Source organism: Gymnogyps californianus, chromosome 15 (assembly GCF_018139145.2).
Source record: "Gymnogyps californianus isolate 813 chromosome 15, ASM1813914v2, whole genome shotgun sequence".
In the NCBI taxonomy this organism is placed as follows: domain Eukaryota; kingdom Metazoa; phylum Chordata; class Aves; order Accipitriformes; family Cathartidae; genus Gymnogyps; species Gymnogyps californianus.
The window spans coordinates 5,030,588-5,054,702 of NC_059485.1; the positions used below are offsets into that span (position 1 = coordinate 5,030,588).

General features: G+C 37.8%; 1 protein-coding gene across 2 annotated transcripts in view; it reads right to left on the reverse strand.

Moving 5' to 3' along the window:
• Nucleotides 1-24,115, reverse strand: part of SDK1 (sidekick cell adhesion molecule 1) — a 413,144-nt gene that overhangs the window by 156,657 nt on the left and 232,372 nt on the right. The gene's annotated exons all lie outside the window — the stretch shown is intronic.

Here is a 24,115-nt window from a genome sequence, read left to right on the forward strand (position 1 = left end):
GTATACATTTAGTAAGTGAATTAAAATACCCATGTATTCATAGGTACTTTGCTTCAAGCAACTCATTTGGGAAAGAAAAATTAGCTATTTTTTAGCTTGAATAACAGAGCAATAAAATTTTCTAAAGATACAGAATCCAATAAACGAATTATAGGGAAAAGTAATGAAAATAAAACTAAACTGATGGAAAAGCAAGCCAGTTCATCAAACGTTTTCTGCAAAGTAAGCCAACCCATGCCCATTAAGCAGAATGGAAACCAGCAAATGCAAGGTATAAACGCTGATGTCTAAGGTGATTCCCTAAAGAACAGAAAATGGATAGAAGATTCTTTGCTTATCTCGTGCCTGGCGTGCCTAAAGCCATTTGACATTCGATTTCACTTGTTGGATAGACAAAGGTTTTGGTAATGGGGCTCAGAATGTTCACAAGGTTAGCAGATTTCTGAATTACTGAATGACAAAATTTTTACCTTTTGATATTTTTGTAATTGATAGCAAATAGTGTACTATGGGAGATGGAAGCATGTAGTATAATTTTAAAATTTTAAGAATACCACCCACACATCTGAAAAAACTCAAGCATCCAAGAATAGTACTTAAGGAAGTGGTAAGCACATATTTATTTCTTCCCATAAATATACCCTGTTGACCTGACACAGCATCTATATACAACTTGCATGGGATCTCAAAAAACAAGCTTTTAGGAGATTTTACTTCTGCTCAACAATGTTCCTGGAAATATGATGCTATCAGGTACCAAAACTGTTTTCTAAGAAGATTTCCATGGTGGTCTTATAGGTATTCATGGCAGGAATTTTCCAGATAGTAATTGAAAAAATAGAAAACAAGCGGCAATCAGATTAGTAGCTTGTTACTGATGAGAAGAAATAACCTCAGCATTACTGTCCACCACTACTTCTGTGCAAGATGAAGGTTTACAACAGTAAATACTAAAAGATCAACAAACAAGTTACTAATTTGGCAGTAATCATTTCTTATCTCCATCTGGAAAAGAGGAAAACCACTTGTTTGACTTATCAGCTCCCCTGAAGAATGGCTCAGCCCCACTAAAACCAGCTGAAGAAGAGAAGCCAGCTTTGTTGTAACCTCTAGGAGTTCACCATACGCAAGCGGCTCTTTGTGCAGTGAGCAGATAAGCAGGGGAAATAAAAGTGCACATTACTCCACCTGCAACCAGGAAAACATACGATTTCTTTGACTTTCTTACTGACTGTAACAAGAATCTAAACAAAGTATGTGCTTATTTTCATTTTGTACCATCCCTGAAACAAATCTATTAAAGCAGGCCGTTGATAAAGATTTTGAGCGAGTGAACTAATACCGATGTGATACACAGGGCTCATCAAAACAGTTAGCGCTCGGATTCTAAGTAACGTACCTACAAAGGTCAGCTGCAGATGTAACAAGCATATATAGAAAACAACAACATTTCAAAGTATTATCTAAACAGTACATAGACAGCATGCATATTCCTCTTTCATATTCAAAGACAGTTCAAGTTTCCCTTTGCAGCACAAAGAAACCACTTGCCATAATTCACTCCAGCCCCAATCCTTCCAAACAAAACTCAACAGGGACATTCCCACGGTTCCTTTTGCAGGGGGTAGTTCGCAGCTTTGTTTTGTGGCTAACCAAAATATCAAAGGAGGAATTTAGTTTTAGAGTAAAAATCTCAATAGGGCTGTAACGTGGGATCTGACCCATCCCCATCCTTCCAGAACGTCATCCTTTTGTAAGAAATCCACAGGTTGGAATATCAGAGTAGCAAGACTCCTAATCTAGATAAGGAGTAACATTGTGATTTTGTTTTGATGATGTGACGCAGCAAATCAGACTTCAGTCGGGCTGTGGAAGGTAGGGAGCTATTTCAAACAATAAGATAATGAAAAACTACCCAGACTTTCCAAGTTTCTTATCCTACCTGTCAATAAAGCCACTCCATCCCTCTCCTACCTCCTAATGCACTACACTGACATGATTTTACTTGACTGGTGCTATACTAAAATACAATGCAGAATGTCACTGTTAGTAAACAGACATTTCCTTTGAAAACCCTTTGTAGAAAACAATTGAATTTTTTTCTCCTTTTTACTTCATCAGACTTTTTCTTGTCCCAGTTTTCGAGGTCTCTGCTGTTTCCTTCTGGCTTTCCATCACCTCTTCCTCCTCTGCCTCCCCTCCCTCAGGCAGATTCTCTGCATTTGTCACTGGCCATTGCCCCTCCCTGCCATCCCATGGTCCCCTATAGATGTTTCACATTATTTAAGAACTGCTCAATTTCCCATGTATCCTTTATTTTAATGATTGAACTTCAGTTTCTCTGAAGGAAATATTTATTAAAGACACTGAAATGGGAGAGCAATACAAATGCATACAAGAACACAGTTATAGCGAGACGAATTTGCTAACAGGGGACCACCATTCCCACCCACATTCTATCGTTTCTGAAAGAAAAGATCTTCTTTCCTTTCTATCTGCTTTCTGAACCCCTCCTCTCAGCTAAGAAAGCAAAGCAACATTAGGGAAAAACATTGACCCCAGAACTGTAGCCAAGGGATGCCTCACTATTAGACATAATAAGTCTGCAGGGAACTCGTAGGAAGCTGCAGAGACAAGGCTGAATGGCACTGAAGAACACTTAAGGGATGTGCTCTTAATCTGATTCTAGTCCGTATAGATGACTGGACAGAAAGACTGCCACAGGCAAGAGTCCTAATCCAAACAGGGACTTTTCTCCAAAAAAGAACACACTCTGCTTTATTTTACACTGTGTCTCTTTTAGCCAAAGCACTCACGGTATTTCCAATCTTCCCTTTGCTTCTAAACCTTCTCATTAGACACTGTCTTAATTATTACCAGTATCTACTAGGGCCCAGTAACTGAAGTGCCTTCAGGACCAGCCGCAACCTGTCTTTGAGGCTTGATTATCATAACACCAACGACCCTGACTCACGAGTGGAGGAAGCTTATCTTGGAGCTGTTTCAGTGGTTCCCATCCCCAGCTGCTCATGAAGGACTTGGTGAACTGCTGCCATTTACAGCCCAAAATATTAAGGTAAATTGGCATCAATATTATTTTTTCCATATTAGAGTTTTTAAAAAAAGAGGGGGGAGAAAAAGAGCCAAAAAAAGAGAAAAATTGAGACAAAAAAAGACAAAACGGAAAAGATAAGATCTGGGTTTTTTCTGTCCCTCTAAACATAAACTCCTCTCCAGACTGTGGAATTCAAGATCTTGGAAATCTTGCACAAAGCAGAGATATATTGAGGGAAGAGAGAAAAAGAAAGAGTGAACACCTCTTGCGTGGTCTGTTTGTTTTTATCACCAGTGGCTGTGTATGACAGCACGACACTGATCTTGGATCACACTGAACTTCCCCCTCCCCTCCTCCTGTCTGACCAAGAACGAAACCCATCCCAAGTGGTCTATAACACTGATTTTTTTAATACTGATGAGCTGAAGAATTTTTAATCTGTTATTGAAATACAATAATTATGTAGACTGCCCTATCATCTCTGAAAAGACAGTGTTTTTATCTCTCTACATATATTGCCCTGTAAGGTACAGGAAATTTTAAAGATTATAATTCACAGTTTATAAAGATCACAGACTTTATCGATGCCACTTGGGTGCTTAATTTTCCCAACAGAGATGAAATCTCACTCAGGCCATATGACTGAAGATACAAAAGGTGCTTTCCCCTTCAGAAATGTATAAACATTAGGTTCTTTCTCAGGTTTTACATTATGGCATGCAAAGTTTATCTATATCCGTGTTTGCAGTGCAGAATATTAAGAGTGTTACTTCAACGGATGCTCAAATTCATCTCAGAGAGATATGGGGCAAACCAGCCTTAATAGAAGGTGAGAGAAAGTGTTTATCTCTTGAAAAGTAATAGCTTGAGTTCAGACTTGAGAAAAACAACAAGTCTTATTTTTGAGGCTAGCTTATAGGTCCCAACCCTCTGAAGACTCTTAATACAAACAAGATGACCATGAGCAGGAGAAGGGAGGATTGCCTAAATAATCACCCCGCTCACCTTCATTTACTTAGTATGGGGTAGAGGCTGGAACGTGATGTTGACCGCCAGTCATTCCTGCCCTTAATGTTAGTTACTACTGCAATTACTTCTCAGTGTCCTGTTTTCAGTGAAGAAGGAATCCCAGAGGGATCAGTATCCAAAAAAGGATTTACTTCTTCATATTATGACATTTGTCTACGGGAGAAAAACACTTCACAGAAAAGATCACCAGTACACTACCCTCAAGCTGACAGAGAAATTGAATACTTTAACAGAACTTCAAAACCATTTATAAGTTATCCTGGAAGAAAAAGATTAGAAAACCTTCGCCATAAACTTCCTGCAGACTTTCAGACTTGCACAGTATGCAGAAATGCCTTTGCAATTACTAGGCAGGATACATGCAAGCTTTGTGTTACCAAATTATGGATACCTATATTAGAAAAAAGCAGAATAGGAGATAAGAGTCCAATACAAATAGCAAAAATATTACGTATAAATAGTTCAACATTATGGCATCAAGAATGTGCAATCTCTGCCTGTGTAACACAGAATATGAGAAAAGAGGAGAAGGGACAATCACACGGCATCTCAAGATTGCTCGAGGGAAAAACAAAACAAAACAAAACAAAAAACCTTACAAATACAAACTATCTAATGGAATACATTTCACTTTTTCCAGGTACAGCCTGCAGACGGTTTGGATTATTAACCCATAATGGATTAATGCCCCTTTCCCTTTCCGGTACAAGATACACAACAGGAATTGGATCCTGATCAATAATAGACTAATTTCCCTTCCCCTTTGCAGTACAAGATGCACAACAGGAATTGAAGCCTGATCAACAGACTAGCAAACACTGACAACCACCTGTGGGCACGAGAGAGAAGCATTATGCAAATGATGAAAAAAGTGTATTTCTCAATCATAAAACTCTATCCTACAACATAGCTTTTCTATTTGTTCCCTGCTTATTAGAGTGATTCATAACAGGTTATACAATAAAAGAGCATTAAGATAATAAAAGCTACCATTTCATTTTTTCACTTTTATTCTAGCAAGGACTGTATTCATTTTCAAGAAAAGGGAAATATATGATGCTGCTGTGCACTGCTGTGCACTGTACAGGTCTCTGCTCAGCTTTCTAGACATAAAGAAAAATAACAGAGACTTTCCTGTGAGGATTCTTGGTCACATTTGTTTAGTTTGATGAATAACATTAAAACTCCAGACGGAGGTTTTTTTGAGTCAAAAGTACGTATTTATAAAATAATTAGCAATTTAATGGCACAGAGCTGGTGTACGAAGAATTATGACTTGTCAGTACCCGAGGATATCTTAAGACTCCTCAAACATGTACGTACTAACATAATTTCTGATCTTGAACCTTTGAGAAACTAGACTCTAGACTCAAAAAAGTAAATAAGCGGCAACATAAAAACTTAGCTTTGTGGATCAAATTTGTCGAGAAAATGGCCTAGTTGTTTGAATCAATCACAGCAAGTGAATTCTTATATATACAGTCCTCATCTTGATCCAGACATCAGACATCACGACATATGAATAAAACACCAGATATGAAAAAGTTTTACAAAACACAATACAAGCAAAACAAGTGAATGATCTAGGTCAGTTATACATACTGACTCAATATACTCTTGTCAATGTGACTAAGCTGTTTCCACATCAGATCAAACACACGATTCATTTCTACTGCAAGTAAAATAAAAAAAAAAAAAGGGGGTGAGTAAAATAAGAAAAACCAGAACAAAATACAGCAAGTAGATCACAAATGAAATACCCAGTGTATGAGAAGGGATATGGTAAAGAGAAGCAATTACAAAAGATTTCATCAACAACTGTTGAGGAAGCCTTGCATAAATTAATCTTGGCTGAATCGCCATGTCGTAAGCAGTGCCTGAAAACCTGCACTCCTTTTTCTATCCACCCCTTCTGGGCCTGTGTGATGGACCATATATGTTACAACGGTACTTCTGATGCATTTAACTTTGAAAAATAAAGTCACCCAAAGAAATTAACCTACAAAATGTGTGATTTACCCAGTCAAGCTTGCAATTCTGCAAGCAGTTCAAAATGCACTTCACTTCAGGCACTTGCTGGTCGGTTTGAAGAGAGTGAAAATACTCACATTCCTAATTTAAGTAGATATATAATACTACAGAAACAGAGCCTTAAAGGAAAAAATGGAAAAGGTATATTAATTATGCAAAACATTGGCAAGAAGTTATTTTATGTGTATGGAGCTTCCTGCTGACTGTGTTTGGAGGAGAGGACTAGAGAGCACCTCCTGCGTCAGCCCAGTTCCCTGCCTCTCTCTGACGTCCCCTCATGCAATCCTGTTTCTGAATGTACTGGGGCCTGTGGCAAAAATATTGAGTTTTTTTAACGCCACTTTTCTGGTTGGAAAGTTTCCCAGAGCTTTGTTGTTCAACCTGTTAAAAACACTCCTAATTTCCAGCTTAAATGTATTCATGGCCAATGTACCCCATTTGTTCTTCTGCCAAAGCTGTCCTTAAGCTTAAATAGCTGTTTTCTCCCTCTGTGATGTTTACGTCCTAAAGTATTTATAGAAAACAATCATACTCCTTCACAGTCTTAATTTTACTTAGCTAAACAAGCCAAACTTTTCTTGTCTGACAAGTTTGAAAGGATTCACTGAAATATATACAAACAAAAGGATAGGAGGAAGGGTAAAAAAAAAAAGCTAGCATCACACTATAAATGTTTCCAAATGTTTAAACAAATAACAGTCACATTTGTAACAGCTTTTTTTCCCCTTTGTAAGGACTTTCACACAGACTGCAAGAGCTGTTAGTTTTAGCCCTAGGGAAACATTAACAGAGAACTCAACTCTATCCACAAGACGACTTATACCCTTTTGTGTGTAGATACTGCAGCAAAGAAGAGCTTTATATATTTTATTAGATAAAACAGAGCCTAAAATACAGGTTGAGAAGCTTCTAAAACCTTGTAGAGTTTTTAGGGTCCATTCCTGGGCATAACGAGACACAGAGGCCTAAATACCGTTGATTTACAAACAGAAAATATGTTTCTGTAAAGCACAGCCACACACTGGCGGTGCAACACCGCAGCGCCTGAGGAGAGGAACCACCAGTGGGACGGTTCATGGTGAGACAGTCTCTCCAGCTTGTCTCACCAGTTCTGCTCCACAGACCGGGACAGGGATAGGAGATCTGCCCTTTTTTTTCCCCAATTTTGCCCTTTCTCTACAGGCCATTAAGTGCAGGTGACCCACAAATTGCTATTTAGGGGTGAGTCCTCCACAAAACAGACTTGTTCCTCCTCTTTTCTACTACCTGAGGTACACAAACCCTCTTTTTATTTTAGGACTACTTGGGAAATAAATTTCTAGTGTTGTCCCATGTAGTTTTAAGGAAATAAAGCCACTGCTTAGTTACACAGCTCCCTGTGACGATGCAGCAGCTAAATTCAAAAGCAGGCCAAATTTCTGTTCCAACACTCTGAAATTTCCTTCTCGCAACTCCTTGTGCAAAAAGAGCAATTTGGAAGTTCAGTCTTTGTCACTGACCTGACCTTCCCCCATGCACAGTGAGGGGTTTCTTTCTGCCTAGAAACTTATTATCCAGCACATCATTAGAGCTTTTAACATGAAAAAATACATAGCCTTAAGCTATTCTAGCTAAAGAACACTCAGGTGGCTTTTCAATTCACCAGATAGCTTTAATATCAGCTATATAAGTGGATAGAGTGTGTAATCTTATCCAACAGCAGTTAAAAGGGGGGAAAAAAAAATATCCATGGTCTAGCAGTGGAATCTGTTAGCCTCAGAGTCATCTTCAGAGTGATGCGAAAGGCAACAGGTACAGCAGCCCACTGCAGCCAGCGGCAGGGCAAGCGGCAGCTTTGCAGCCAGCATCCAAAACCTTTGGGTTTTTAGCAATATAATCCAAAACATGCTTATGTTTAAAAAGATTTTAAAATAACTCATCAGTGGAAATGATTTTTAAGAGGCTGTATATTTTTACGATGCACTTTAGTGCATCGTAAGAGAAGCATCCTTTTAAATATAAACAGGCATGCATTTAGGAGGAGGAAACAGGTTTGAGGGATCTGGCAGCGGTTGCATGGATTTCTGCAGCAGACAGCAAGAGTCACTTTCTCTTGAGGACAAAAATGAACTTTTAACATCTTACAGCCTTAGTGCTTCACATATCTGGATATTACTGCTTGTTTTCTTAATAAAGGTAAATTAAGTTAATAAACCACACATCAGTAATTGGATGTTAAATAAACTAGAACTGCCAGTTAATCATAATGTCCAGAAATGCAAAATTCAGTGGTGAGACAAGAGCTGAGAGAAGAAATGGAGAAGGAAAGCTGAGCTGGGGACATGGCTGTATTACAGGAATCAGAGAACCGCGGCTATTTCAGATGCTGCAATTCTCACCAGCAGATTCTGGTTTACTGTCAAGCAGCAGGAAAGAAAGAAATAGGAGACAATAAAATGCTGCCCTCTATTTTCAAATGTATCTTCATATGTGGCTTTGTTTTTTTTTATAAATGCATTTCTTAACTCCTTACTTTGGCACAAATAAAATCACACAACTGACAATCTAGTTGCTGCTTCTCCTACTTGTAACAAGTTTAAACACTCTTCTACTTAGAAATGAAAGGGTGGTAACAAAAAAAAAAAAAAGAAAAAGAGAAAAAAGAAGAAAAGAGAAAAAAGACTCTCATCTATCCTTCACTGGAATTAAATAAGGAAAGGCATCTGCAGTGACTTTGGGGGAAATTATTTAAGAAATGTCTTCAAGAATTTATTTTATGACAACAACAATTGAAGCACTATTTTCACAAGGAAGATTTAAGATTAAATATGCTCTGTAGAGCATAAACCAAATACATACAATTGATCATATGTGAGTTTCTAAGACCTATTTGTAGCATTTTTTTAAATGAACCTGATGTTGTGGTGCAGTACATTGGAAGCAGACACTTGCACATATATACTGATCATCTGTCACAGTCCTGATAAAGCTAAAATTAATACTAAATTTCAGTTAGGCTCCAAGTTTAAAAAAAGTTGGAGTTTTCTAGCATCAACCTAGATTCAGGAGAATGCTATTATATACCTGGCAAATACATGAAAATAATAAATATCCTAAAATGGATTTTAGAGATTTCCTTAGGCCTGGATATTACTGTACCTGGCTGCTTGTTTAAAAATCTGTGATCTTCCTGAAAGATTAGAGAAAAGAATTTAAACCTGCCCTCACTGAGAATAAGCAAAAGACAAATCTGAAAGTGTTCCACAGTTGATCTGTCCTTCCCAATGAAAGGAGGTCACAGACATCTGGTGCCAGTAAATGCGTACAGGCCACCAAATTGGCCATCATTACCTAAAAAGTGTATGTAAGAGACACTCAGTTAAAGCCATGCAAGTACATTTTTGCAGCTATCGGATAAGCAAGGTGTTGATCACAGCTTTCTCCAGAAAATCCACTCTAAGAACAGGGATTAAAATTTGCTACATACAAACATCATTTGAACTTTAAAAGAAAAAAAACCAAAACCCCAACCAAATTTAAAAACCTGTCCTCAGATCCTAGATGCTACAGGCACGGAACAATTTATGAAGGCTTAAAGGAGAACACTTCTACAGATATTTATAATACTGAACTAAATAGGCAGCTTTGTTCTTTGTTGCTGAACTACTATTCAAACCAAGATGCGCTCACTGAGCAGCATTTTAAGCTCAAGGTCAACTCTTGCTGCATTCTATTTATATATATACGAGAAACATGTTTTGGGATCCAGATTGCTACCTTGCTCCCAAAGGTCTGCTATTTCCAAGTCTTTACATAAAGAGAGCAGATCTGAAAAACAAGATACCCCACAGCCTTCTTCCAACAGCTAACTCAACCAAACATATGGAATGACTTGTCAAAATAATATTTTGAGAAATAGGTTATCAGGGGCCTCAGGTCCGCTCCATATGGTCTAAAGTTCTCCATCCCCCTGACCATATCATGCTACTTTTTCCACTTTCTTCTACAAAGGGATACAATCCCTGATAAAAGTAGAGTTGTTCAGGTCACAGAGACTCAGAAGCAAATAAAATTTCATTTATATATTTAGAGTACTGTAAAATAAAAAAGCAGGGCGAAACCACTCACACAGCAGAGCTCAGAATCCAAAGAAATATTTTTCTATCAAAAGAAAGAATTTTTCTTCCTCTTTATAGCACAGATGTTCTTCTAAATAAAGTGCAGCTTTCCCTTTGCAGCCTTTGTGATTATCAATCTTTGGTTATTTTATAATATAAGGTTGCCTCAGACCTCAGCGGGGAGAAAAATACACATTGCTGTATTTCCTCTGTAGCAAGAACAAAACAACTGTGAAAGCAAAGAATGTTCCAAAAGAGCAAACAATAACCCAGCTAAAGAAAGTCTACAAACTTATTCATTCAAAAATAATTCCACAGATGGATAAGCATTTAATTTTCTGAAGTGAGAATAAACCAGCGTCTCTCTTCTCTGGAAGATGGAATAGGTTTTTGTATCTGCCTATTTATACACAGTACGTAAATGCCTGCTCAGAGAATGCTGCAAGTACTGTAAAATGAAATCTAAGGGGAGTTATTACTTAAGGCTCTTTGTTAGCATTTCTGCAGTATGGGTAGTGTCAGCATTGTTAAAAATAAATTGTTAGTCGTACCTTACTTGGCTGGTACAAATGCTGTTTGCATTAATGTACTTATGATTTCCTATCTGCTGTTCCCAGATAAGAGAGGAGTTTAAGAGTATGATGTCTTTTCGATCTTGCATTGACTTCTTCCCCTCTCAGAAAAGGGCTGGGTCACTGTTTTCAGCTCTACGGATGGTAAACAGCCTCCCTGCATATGACAAGGACTCATTGCTTTGATAGTGAAAAATAGAAGCTTATTTCCACAGGGTGCTCTTGTCTCCAAGCTCATCCAAAACTTTGCATTTTGTGCTGCTTCTTATTTTAAATTTCTGTCTTCATAATATGACACTAGGATGTCACAACAGAATTACAGTTAATAAGGAAAATTAGGGGGAATAAATGAAAGATAAAATGAGAAAATGGTACATTAGGAAATGTACCATTGTCTAGGACATTAATTTAAATATTTTTGAGATACAAGTGACTTCTATTTTGTTCTGTTTTAAAAAGAAATAAATTCACCCGAAGCTTTAGAAACATGCTGTCACTTTCCAAAATGTCCTTGGGTTATCAGTTTGAAATTAATTGGCAGTGTGTGATTAGGCAGAACGCAACAACATTGTCTAGATTTAATCAACCCATTTTATTCAGATTTGCCCCAAAAATAACACTTAACAATGTGATTCTGCTATCCAGATGGTAATGGGCTGTGTTAGTGCAGAACTATCAATCGTCAGAGCAACTAAAACAGTAAGAAAATGTTGCAGGGTCCACTTGACAACAAAACACTGTCACTTGCTTTCTCTCACACACATACAGTCTCCTAAAACTACTTACACAGAATGAAGAAGGATGAATCACTCCACTTATACACACACATAAAATGCATTTAGATATGGATTAAAATTATACTAAGCCGCTAAAACAAAACTGGAAGCCAGGATGGGAAGAGCTGGTTGCAGCTAGCACCTGGAACCTGAGTTCTGTAGGGATGCCCATCAGCCTACAACGCCGAGATAGTTTTGCCGCCTTCTGCTTTATGACTTCTGTCCAGCTTTTTGATTGTGGTATTAGTTCTGCAAACTCAGTGCATCTGTACCTATCTTCAGTGAAAGAAAATACTACATGAATAAATCACATGTAATACCAACAGCTAGTGCTGGCCTCTCTACAGGCTCCTGAAAACACCCTACGGAGTGTCACGTAACTGATCTATCTCCTCTCCCCTCCTTTCTTTCAAGAGTAATTATAAAGAAGAGATTAAGGTGTGCCAGACCATTTGGCTATTCAGGAGCCAAAGAATTTTACAGCATAGACCAAATTTAAGACAATAAAACGTGTTACCTACTGAACCACAAAATCTCTGAGAAAACTCAGAAATACAAGCAGCTTTTCGAAATAAACCATAATCTATCCCTCCTACTGCCTCCAAAGCTTGTAACCCCAAACAAAAAAAACCTGAAAAAAACAAAGCCTGGTGATACATAAAAATAAAAGTACAACTGAAGCATTTTTGACATTTCTCTATCACTCTTAAAAATAGTAATAATCTTGAGCTATTGAAGTTGCTGAAAGAAAATAAAAATCAATGCATTTTCACTTAGCGCTTTTGAAAAAGAAAAGGATTACCTGGTATTTCAGCAAAATGCTTTAATGCAGCTTTGTAACAGAGCCCACCATAACTTACAAATAAAGCTCTTCACACTCAAGCATTTACTGCACCCCAGAACTCAGTACTTGGAAGGGAATACAGGCAAGACTGCACTTCCCAATGTAAAGCGGGCAGAGCAGTTACTGGTACCAGTAGTGTCCAGGCTACACAACCTGCAGTGTTCTGGGGCCCTATAAAGAGCTGCCCCGTGCTCTCGTGTGGTATACACGACAGGGACTTTAGACATATCTACTGAGGATTTTATACACTTAATAAAGCAATTTAGTTCACACAACATGGAAATGGCCTTGGGTATATGCTTTCCTTGCTTACGCAGCCTCAATCCAGCAAGCAATGATGCGCAAATTGAGGGTGGGGGGTTGTTGTTGATTTGGGGGGGGGTGTGTGTGTTCTTTTTTTGCGATTTTTCTTTAATAACAAAAACGGAAAAATTTACAAGCTTCAACTTCAGTGTGTACCTAAAGCTCTGGAACTGCGGGCTTTTAAGTGTTTCTCTGCATTTCCCATTTTTTGGCTGGTCACAAATTTTAGGTTTGTAACCATGGGCAGGATAAAAATGACCAGATTTCTGACAGACATTAAGAATCTTCTGCAAATCATTTTAAACTACTCAAAGCTGTCTTTGAAAGTTGTAAATGGTTGAACCTTCCCTTAATACAGGCAGGGTGGACACAAAATTTTATATTTTGTAGTGAATCACATGTATCACTCATAATAATTAATAGCAATAGCCAATGTAAAAGTCAACAAGAAAAAATAGCATCTTGCAAACAAATCTGTTTATTATCTCATATAGGAGAACTAGAGTCACCAAAAACGCTTTAAAACAAACGTTTTTAAATGCCAACAATTTTTCTGTTGTTTCCGATTCCTCTCAATGCATACAAATGCATAAAATCTAAAACCCAGCAAAGAGGGAAAGTGGAACATTTAAAAAAGCTGATTTAATTCTGCACAAAACCTCTACTCCTACCATTAAAAAATACGATTTATTACCACTGGAAAGCATAAGAAGTAGAAAGTGCTCTTGAAAAATAATAACTGCTTCTACCAGCACACCAGAGACATCTACAGAAGATGTAGGAACCATTATCTCCATTTTACATGTGGTGAAAATGAGGCAAGAACAAACATTACTGAAATGAGGCTACAGCAGGTACAAGTCTGACCTGTTTATTACAACCTTTTAAGATTTTAGGCTATACTCAAATACAGGATGGAAAACTTTTTTTTCTTTCCAATCTCCAACTGGAAGAAGACACTGCTATACAATATCCATGGGGATCTGGCAAACTCTGAAGCTGTCTCCCCTTCTCACACTCCCTTTGCAGGTCGGTTCTCATTTGAAAGATTTGTTAATGTGATATGGCAATCTAAATTAAATTCTACTGCAAATTTTCAGACAACGCTGGACAGTTATTCACAGCATCTCTGGTCAACAGCAGACAGGATAGGGAAAAAAAGACAGTGTGTTCTCCCAGGTTTTATCATAGGCAATGCCAGTATGAGAATAAAACAGGCAATTTGCATTTCTCAGTTATTGTTTCAAGTTGCCTACAGACTCTGGCACATGTCATCACACCAATTTAACTGAGCTTTAGCTATTACAAGCATTACAAATGAATGTCTAAACCCTAAATCATAACGTATGCTAAGGCCATTCAGCACAGCAGGTTACATCCTAGTGTTAAAAATCTGCTTTCCTGCTCCTCAATCTCTACAGTAATTTTCTGCCATATCTTTCTTTTGTACTGGTACAGATGATGAAAGGAAATACAGCAGCACCAAAACACACACACAAAAATCAGGACCAGCTACCTGACCCCTGAAAAAGCCTAAGCCTGACCCTTGATAGCCAATGGCAAGTGATACTTCTTGCCTCAAAGAGCATTCTTCTGAAAACTAAAAAAGAAAATGATCGGACTCAAAATTGTTAATTTTAAATTTATTTTCCAGTCTACGTCCGTCATTGTGATCAATGATAGACCACAAACCAAAAGGGTTAAATGAGATGCTGGGTAAACTGCTGTTGCTTTGCTTATCTTTTGCGTGTATCGCTGTCAATAGCTGGATGAGCACACTGGCTGTAACAGGCTAGGTGCACAGGGCTACCGGCATCTCTCTGGTGAACTACATATACTAGTGACACTAGGTGCTTCGAAGATAATTTATATTAGGGAAGCCTCCTGGGTAGGAATTCAATTTTTTTATTTGCACACAAAAATGTTTTCTGAAGACATAACTTAGGATGAGTTTGTTTCTCCCTAATCACTTGATTACCATAACCAAAAGTTGGAACTGGGACAAGAGTAGTTAGAGAGCTTAAACGACAGATGTCATCCCATTTCTGAGAGGATGTTAACGGATATTCGAGAAGGGATATGACTTTCTCTTTAGAAAGAATGAAAAATAAATTGAATTTTCTCTCTGTAACCTTTATGAATCACAGTTTCCCATTTGTCTGTAGTGGCAGATTCCTGTATTTCCCAGAGGAAAACACAATTTTCATTGAGGAAGGGGGAGCAAAAGAGAAGATGAATCAAAATGTTTTAATTCTTTCAGTTCTTTCAAGGACCACTTTCTAAGGAAGCAACTTGATGAATTCATCCATACGGCTGCCCTTTCCCAGGGGTCTTGTACCTACAGATGTATCTGCAGGGTGGGATTAAGTTCCCTGGGCCACCAGAAAGAAAAGGAACACATTAAATACATTACTAGATAGTACATCACTGACATAACTTTGAAGACTTGATTCAGCAATCCATCAAAAACTGTTTGTTCTAATGGAGGAATATTAACATGAATTTGATCTAGATGCTCTCCAGCCCTCTCCAGACGTTCTTCTGGCCACCGAGTTATTCCTCTGCTCGCTGATGGAGTTCACACTGAGCTGTCTCACTGAACGCATACATGTATACATCTGTATACACTTGGACAGCTTTAGGGTGGCGTTTTTTACTAGACCAAGGACTAAGAAAACCAGAGAGTGAGCAAAACCCTGAATGCTGGGGATGCATAGAATGAGCTGCCAAGTTTCATAAAAACTCCTCCCCTTCATGAATACCCCTAGTTTTGGGGGAAAAGTTTTTTTAAAAGACACGTTATTAACTTAGTAACTTTTATAATGAAGGCTAGAATCCTCAACCCTTCTCATAACATTACAGGAAAGGCATCCAAAGATGAAAGGGCACGTTCAAAGCAGCACAAATATATGTTACCATTATTTGCTGATCAGCTTCAGGTTAAACCTGTCTGCCTTGAGACTGGAGATTAATAGTGATAGCTTCTTTTAATGACTGTAGAAATGCCACAGTGCCTGCCAATAACAACTTAAGCAATGAACAGGTTGCTATAGAATGTATTGTTTATGCACCACTGACTGCAGTCTCTGTACAGAAAATTTAATAGACCCTTTTTTCCCTTTCAGCAAGCTTATGTGGTTGGGGATTTAGAACTGCATTATTCCTTATGACCTGACTTATTTATCATGTCAATCATAGTGATGATGTGTCAAAATTATCACAATTCTGAAGCTTTCCCTTTATCATCATTTTGAGAGTGTTCTTTCTCAGCGTTATAAGTACATATGACAGAAGAGACATCAGAGGCATAGATTTCATGCATGGCTCCAACAAAATCACAGGGTTAAATAGCTACTTCTAGAGCGAAAGCACCGTGGAATAACTTCTTCCATTTTTCCAATTCAGTTCTCGTAATAGCAGCTAGACACACAGCTGCAACCACAATTAAGGAGAAAAGATGGGGAATAAAATGGCACAGAATCAATTGCCAAAGGTCAAATTAAGATGCTGGAATTTGCAGGTCCTGACCCACCCAACACCATGCACTTGGCCTTCTGATACCACCAATCAGATGTAAAATTACAACTTTAGCAATTAGTAAGACTGAAGAATTAGACGAGCAGGTTATTTATTGGTGAGAATGTCCTTCCCTGTCTAAACAAAAAGCTTTGTCAAGGACTCCAGTTAGGGACGGGAAAATAATGCAGATGGAGGGATTTAGCCCGTACTGAAACAGAAATTTCAGACAAGTGTGCATGCAAGGTCACAGCCAGGCTGATGATGACGACTGTCCCAGAAGCTCAGGCGCAGTATTCCTCAGTGCAGGTTTCTGAACAAAATACTGGACTGCATCAACACCAGGTTATTGACTCAGGTAAATTAAAGGATGAGAAATAGTTAACCACAGGAGTTCTGTCAGAGGTACAACATATATTCTTTTGGTTCAATTTTCTAGAGCCTGAGGTCTGAAAAAGATGGAAGCCTCTTTGAAAGGGTCTGGACAGCATTCTAAATTTCATGTACCATAAGTTTCTCTCAGTCACAGAAGATTAATTCACCATTTATTCTGTAGGCTAGCAAGAACTCGGGAAGCAGGTAGTGTGTGCCGTCCTGGAGGAGAGAGACAGCAAAGCCCTGTTCCCTCTGGGGCTTGTAACTGTGGCTGAAACCATTTTTAAATGTAGTTATAGTCAAAGAGAGTTTTAACAAGTTTGAATGCACACCTAACATTGTTACATCCTGAAATATGGATTGTCTAACCAGTAGTCTGTGTTGCAGCATAATTTTTGCTACAATAGCTGTCTGAAATGATACTAAAACCAAGCTAACTCTAGACAGGTTGAAAAATACCTGTCAAGTACAGTTCCGGCAGCATCACCATGAAGCCTGTTTGAAGTGTCCAACCTATGGATCAGCAAAAATACGTAGCTTAATAAAGACTAATAAAACAGAAACAGCTTGTTCTGTGGAAACTCTGATGGAGCTGCAGAATTACAAGGGTGAGCATGTCTCAGGGGACCCTAGAATCAATAAAAGAGAAATGACGTGGCCCTCCACCAGGTAGAATTAAGACAGACAGGTCCACAAAATGAACGGACAACAGCCGGCAAGAATTGCTTAGTTAGGAGAAGTAAAGCTGTAGGAGCAGTTACTCATTCAAAGGAGATTTAAGTTAAGAATGTAACCTAACGTTATTTCAAAAATAATTAAAAGCAAGCAACCCTAAGCAAGATCTCAAAAGAAAAAAAAAAGATAACTTTATTTCTAAAGAAGTTAAGATTTAGGTTGGAATAGAATGAAGATTTCACAATTTATTAGGTGCAGAGTATTTGCTGGTACTTTGGGGTGTTCCCTTTGGAAAATAAGTGACAGTCCAAGGGCATTCTTATGTTGCAGATTCACTGGACTTTAAGCCTCAAAACCAATCCACCCTCATCTCAGGGAAACCCATTTCCTCAGGACACTTCTTTGAATATTTGGGATTGTAAACCTCCAAAAATAACCAATGCAGACCTGACCACCAACTTGCCCACCACATCTGGTCATCCGTGCACTAACAAAGTGTTTAAGGTAGTCATTATTTTAGTGTCTAGGACAGGAAAGGAAATCTTGGAACTACATTTCCAATTCCCAATTAAAAGACAGATTTTCAAACCTGCACTCACAGAATGATATTCATTCTCATGTGCAGACACACACCCTTGTACAGAAGCCAAGATTTGCTCTTTGTCTCTATACAGGTTTAGAACTGCACTACTAAATATAGGCACAATGGGTCAGATCCTCAGCCAGAATATTTTGGTACCGATCCATTTAAATTCAGGAGATAAAGTAATTTATTTTATCTTACGATTTGGTGATCTTTCTCTTAAAGAAACACTGTTGTCCAGAAGTGAAGGAATGGTTTGCTGAATGAATAATGCCTGACAGAAACGAGACTTGTTCAGAACATGGTTTGAAAGGAAGCCGATGAGCACTAGTGCTTGGTTGGAGTTTTCAGGCTAGAAGTCACAAGTACCTGCTTCACCGGAGAAGAGTTCCCAAGGGGAAAAGCTGGTGAAGACCCACAAGACTACCTGCCGCAGAAAGGGTCACCTTTGGAATGTGACAGCAGAATCATTAAAGCCAGGACATGAGACCACAAGTCTTATCTTCAGGTATAAATCCAACTTCCAACTAAAGGTTCATGGGTTACAAGAAATAAAAATGAAGTAAAAAATGAGTTCAAAGGGAGATCAGTCTAGACCTGCCTACAGCAGTTCTCTCTTCTATGGCCAAAAGAGTTTGAGAATCACTGTTACAATTATGTTAACTATATATACATAAACTCCATATACATTTATAAAACTACATTTCAGAGTTCATATTATACCATAATTTTGTGGCTAAGAAAATATCAGCTGGCTGAACAACTGCAGAAATGCATTTTAACCTGCTCAGTGGCACCACACAAACCCCCTCCCTCTTTCTTTTCTTTTGGAGATATTCACTAATTTGACAACAAACTTTAATATTCAGAAAGTAGTAGCTGTAACTGTGATAGCATTAAGATCAATTTTCATTACTGGTGCCATGATTACCTTTCATTCATCCCCCAAGACAGCCCTTCTAAAGGGGAAGTGTTTGCGAAATGAGTTCTATTATCGACATCTGTGCTTTCTTGGTCAAAAAGAGCAGCTGGAGAGTTAACTTCTAACAGACTTCAATCTTCTTTTAAAATTGATTTCTGTAAATGAAAACTGTAGTGTCACTGTTTCAATACCTTAATCGAGAACTGATAAAGTTGAAACATATATCTAAATCTACTTAAATAAAAGGTAAAATCAGCCAAAGTCTCTGCAAGAACAGAATCTGTAGCACAAATTTCGCCTAATTACTTTCCTGCCTTTGGAGGGTCCTCCAATGTACTGTGGTGTCTCTTGTTCTGTTCCTAAGACGCATTCCCAATTAATCGCTCAAAGACTGAGGTGTTGTGCTCAATATAGAATATCTCAGTGAAATATAATGACCTATTAGATATAGAAGGTCAGATCAGATTACTGCATACTTTCATATAGCTTCAGATTAAAAAATCTGTCATCAAAAGAAATGCTTCAATATCTATGGAAACAACTCTACAATATCCTCACCGTTTAGTGCTACAGCCATCTACAGCTAGATTGAGCACAACAAAAGCAAGTGGCAGTGAGGGTGTCACATCTACCTCTCCGATTCTCAGCCCAGCCCAAGCCCAAGGCATATCCTGGAACAGCGTGGGGAATGCTCCTGTATGCCTGTGCTGTGTCTACAGGTATATCACACCAAAAGAAAGTCTATTATCGTTGCTGTGTCCCTGCAGTGCTAGTAATGGCAAATAAGTTGAGTCATATTTCTCAGGAATTTCCAAATAAAATTTCCTCTCCATTATGAGCTCAGTGGACAACAAAAGTGTGAAAGTATTTCATGAGATGAAAATAATATATATAAAATTCACAAAACCAAGAAAGCTTGACGTCTTCCTTAACATCATATTGAGGCTGAACTGGATTTCATGGTGGTTTAAACTATATAAACCCACTTTAAAAAAATGATAACATAATCTTGAGTGACTTAAATCTACAAAAGTGAAGAAATTAGCCAATCCGATTGTACGGATCATTTCTCAACGTTCCATTTAGCTTTTAATTACCCAACAGACTGTAATAGCTGCTTTGGAGCTATTACACTCTATCGTGTCAATTTGGCTGCTACAAATGCACAGCACAAAGTCCTCAAGCTAAAAATCATTATGAAATTATTGTTGAAGAAGATTGTTGGGCATGTGCAATAGCTAGCTTTTGAACTTCTATGTTTTACAATTTCTCTTTTTTATAAATAGCTAGAGCAATTAGATCCTGTTATGGAGCTATTCAAAACCTTTCAGTTTTGAGATCCAAAGCATTTCTTGAGTTACAGAACTGTAAAAATTCAGTTAAATTGGCGAAGTTCTTTTTGCAGTCTGTCATAGCCTCATATTTTCTCTTTACTTCTGTATACAATCTATTCAAGTAATATTTTTTACATAATGTTCCATCAGATAAAACATCAGAAAATATTTTAGGATGTAAATGTGAGAAATCTTTGAAAAAATCAGGTCTGCACTAGAAGCTACACAATACCAAGAAACAGATGCATGTATAGATGAATAAAATTCAAAGCACTAAGTAGCACACCTAGCCTTTCCTGGACACTAGATTAAAAAGGGAAAGAAAGGATTTAGAAACATGAGAATGCAAAGACAAATTAAGCTTCATGTAAATCACAAGCCTAAAATAACAAGGAAATTGTATTGGTAGAATTTGCAGAGAATGAGCAATTAAATGGTTTATGGATTTGAGAGAAAGCAAGCTGTGTCTAGGTGAGACATTTTCTCAGTTGCACTCCCCAAATGATGGAAATTCCAGCTCAAAGCACAGAAGAGACTCAAACTGGAATGGAGTCTTGTCAAGGACACAGACCAGAACTTCACAAAGTAACAGTCCATCAAATAAAATGAAACAGACTGTCACTGTCTCAAAGATCTTCCAGTGCAAGTATAAGTCCCCCTCCCAAAGATGATACAGCCAAACAAGAAAGCAGAAGGAAATTATTCAACTCTATTTGACAGCACATTAACTTGCTGGATCATGCTCAAAGTTTCTTGTAGGCAGCCCAGCATAGAAACACTTCCAGAAGGCATTCTGTAGTACTAATGAGGCAGATTCACAGGATTAGGGGTTTTTTTTTGTTGAGTATAAGTCAGGAGCAGCATAGGAATTAGCACAGGTGGGGTTCTTTGAAAACAGAACAAGAAGGTAACGGGCTGGCAAATGGCTAACTGGAGCCAGGAGCTGATCTCTCCTTGCTGCCTCCAGGATGGGAAAGGTCATAAACCACCTCAAAAGTGGGGAAGAGGGAGACAAACTGTGGGACACAAAACACAAGTATAAACATCAAAGCAATAGCCAAGAGCAGCTTTCTGAAGTCTTTAGACCAAAAAAAAAAAAAAAAAAAAAAGGCATTGCAGTAATTGAAATATGAGTTGTTAAGAGCTTTGACAAGAGTTTTAGATTTATTGGAAAGGCTGTATCATCACAGGACTATTAAAAGTAAGAGGAATTTGTAAATAATAGATACAACATAAATATGAAGGATCTAGAATGATGACAGAGTAAGTAATTTCTAGGCAATGACATCATTTGGTACAAGCAGCACGTTTACATTCTCTGGGGAATCAGCAAAGAATGAGAGGAAGAGGTGTGGCAGGATCTGTAAGAACTGCTATGGCAAGATAAATCTGAGTTTTCAAAAGTGGTTGTCAAATAGTTGACAAATATCAAAGAGATTAAGAGGAAGGGCAAAAAAGATACCCCAAGAAAGCTAAAATAGGGATAAGGTGGAAGTTCTCTGAAGGAGTTACTAGATTGATAAGAAATCAAGCAAGGATGGTGTCAAAGAAGCAGAAGTGGTCAAGATTTCAAGGAAGACGTGTACTAAAGCATCAAAAGAGACTACCGCTCCTTTTGTTATTTGAACTGGTGTTAAGGACCAATAGCAAAAAGTAAAAGATCAGGTAAAATGAGCCTCTATACTATCAACTTCTACATAAAACTAATAAAATTAAATATATTGGATGAACTGTGTACTTAAGATACCAAGAAGTTTAAAAAATTCCCCTTTATTATTTCAGTATTTGAGTATTAAGAAAACCTAGAGGAACATAGAAGGTTTAGAGAAGAAAGGTACAGAAAGCAAGTCCTTGGAAAGGGCTGAAACACAGGACCTCAGTTTTGAAATGGATGCAAAAAGGACTAGCAAACAAAGCATCGAAGGTGAAACATGATTGGGGTGACACAGAGAAACTTACTGAAATATTTTCATTGTACAACATAGAAATTAATGCTATGAAAAAATTAAGGCATCAAAAGTTTTCATTCCTATAGCCTTGTATTTTAATGATGCTGACTGGCTTTATAACATGCAGACATATTACTAACACAGTCAGTTCACCAGAAAACAGACAACGCCTTTGTAGGCAGAGAGCAATTTGGGTGGCTGCAACTCTGCTTGAAAAACAATTTTTTTAATAAGAGCTGGCTATGAAACGCTATTGTTGGGGAGTAAAGTAACAACACAGTATAATAGTCTATTTTTGTTTTGTCTTTAAAAATGTAAGAAAAACTAATCCTGCAATTCTGCACATTGTTTGCTGAACACAGACACAAAGTACTGCACGCTCCACAGAAACCTGCTGACGCAGCACAGTGCCAAAGAGCCAGGCGCATAGCGCGCGTGGCTTTTCCCACAACGCAAAAAGAAACAGTTCTTCCACTGCTACTTTCAGGAAAAAATTAATAACATTCTCGGACAGCTTTTCACCTGTCCAAAATATTCATTTTTACCAGTCTCCTCTCTTACTTTGCTTTCAAAGAAATTTTACCTCCCAGCTCATGTAGGTACAATACACAATTTGGGATGCACATCTGAGAGGTATCTATAACTAAAAGAACAGGCGTAACTTCTACCTGTTGTTAACAAGTAAATATGAGGGAATAAGAAAAAGTAAAATTACATCTCAAAATGTAGGAAGAATCAGCATTTTGATTATCAAGCATGAAAAGGTGCACAGCTCAATACAATGGACAAATATACACAGTGAGATAGCCAAACTCTCATTATGCTGAACAGAGATGTGTTTTGAGTAACAAACACAACATACAGTGTATTTTTAAGCCTCTACACTCTTTAGGTAAAAGTTAATTTAAAAAGGTCACTGTCAACATAGAAAAACATGTCCTTGCTCAAAAATGGCTCTTTAATGTTTAGCTATCATCATTTAAGATACAGGTTGCGCAGACTGTTTTTGCAATTAAACCACACTTTTTTTCTTTCTTTCATAGAAGTATAAAACAATATGCTTCTGTCACCATTGTTACGGCCAAATGTCTCTCACCTGATGCTCTCGGAGTATACTGACGTGTACACAAGATTTTCTCCCTGAGGTGCTCAGAAGAGAGAGTCTTACACATTTCTATTCTCAGTACCAAGCTGAAGCCACAACTTTGAATTGACGTACCCTGGGAGGAAAGAGAATCTGCTTCTCACTCTCACAACCAACTCAGGTCATTGTTTCAACCTGTTAACTTTGGGGGTTTGGCTAGCAGTTGTAAATGCCTAATATTTCTTTCCTAGATTAACAATTCTACAAATCCTAAACATTATCTATCTTTATTTTGACTTTAACAAAAAAATAATTAAAGTTTTTGTGTTCACAGACTAGTTTAGTACATACCTTACTTTATGATACCAGTCACAAATATAAAAAAAGGCCTATTTCAACTCTTTAAAATATTGTGAAGTTATTTCAAAAGATTTGGATGACAGCATAAAAGAACACCTTTCAGAAACTCTTGATTTAAATAAAACCTTTTAATACTAATGGCAAAGGCATAATAAATCTTACCAGTGTCCGTCTTACTGACCTGTAGAAAATCCAACAGAACTACAGCACAGGTAAACTAAGAGATTCGGATTTTTTTCAGAATGAGTAGTGAATCCATAGCCTGGATGATATTTTGGGATCCAGGAAGTACAATCCAAGACTGAATAGAAAATGGCATTCCATGACATAATTTTAATTGTATTTTCCACAAGATTACTTGCTCTAGCATTGATGTTAATCAGTACATATTATGCAGCTAGTTAAAAGTCCACATGAAAGTTCAGTGAGATGCAGAATCCTTTTTCATTTCACCCCTTAAACTATTGTGCCATTTGTTATGAAACAGATCACGAAAAATATAATTACAAAAGTACCTGTACTGTACAGAACAGAAGGTAAAATGTTTCCTACATATAATCTTGTAGCATAATTAGGGCAATTCCGGATTACAAGTGATACACAAACCACA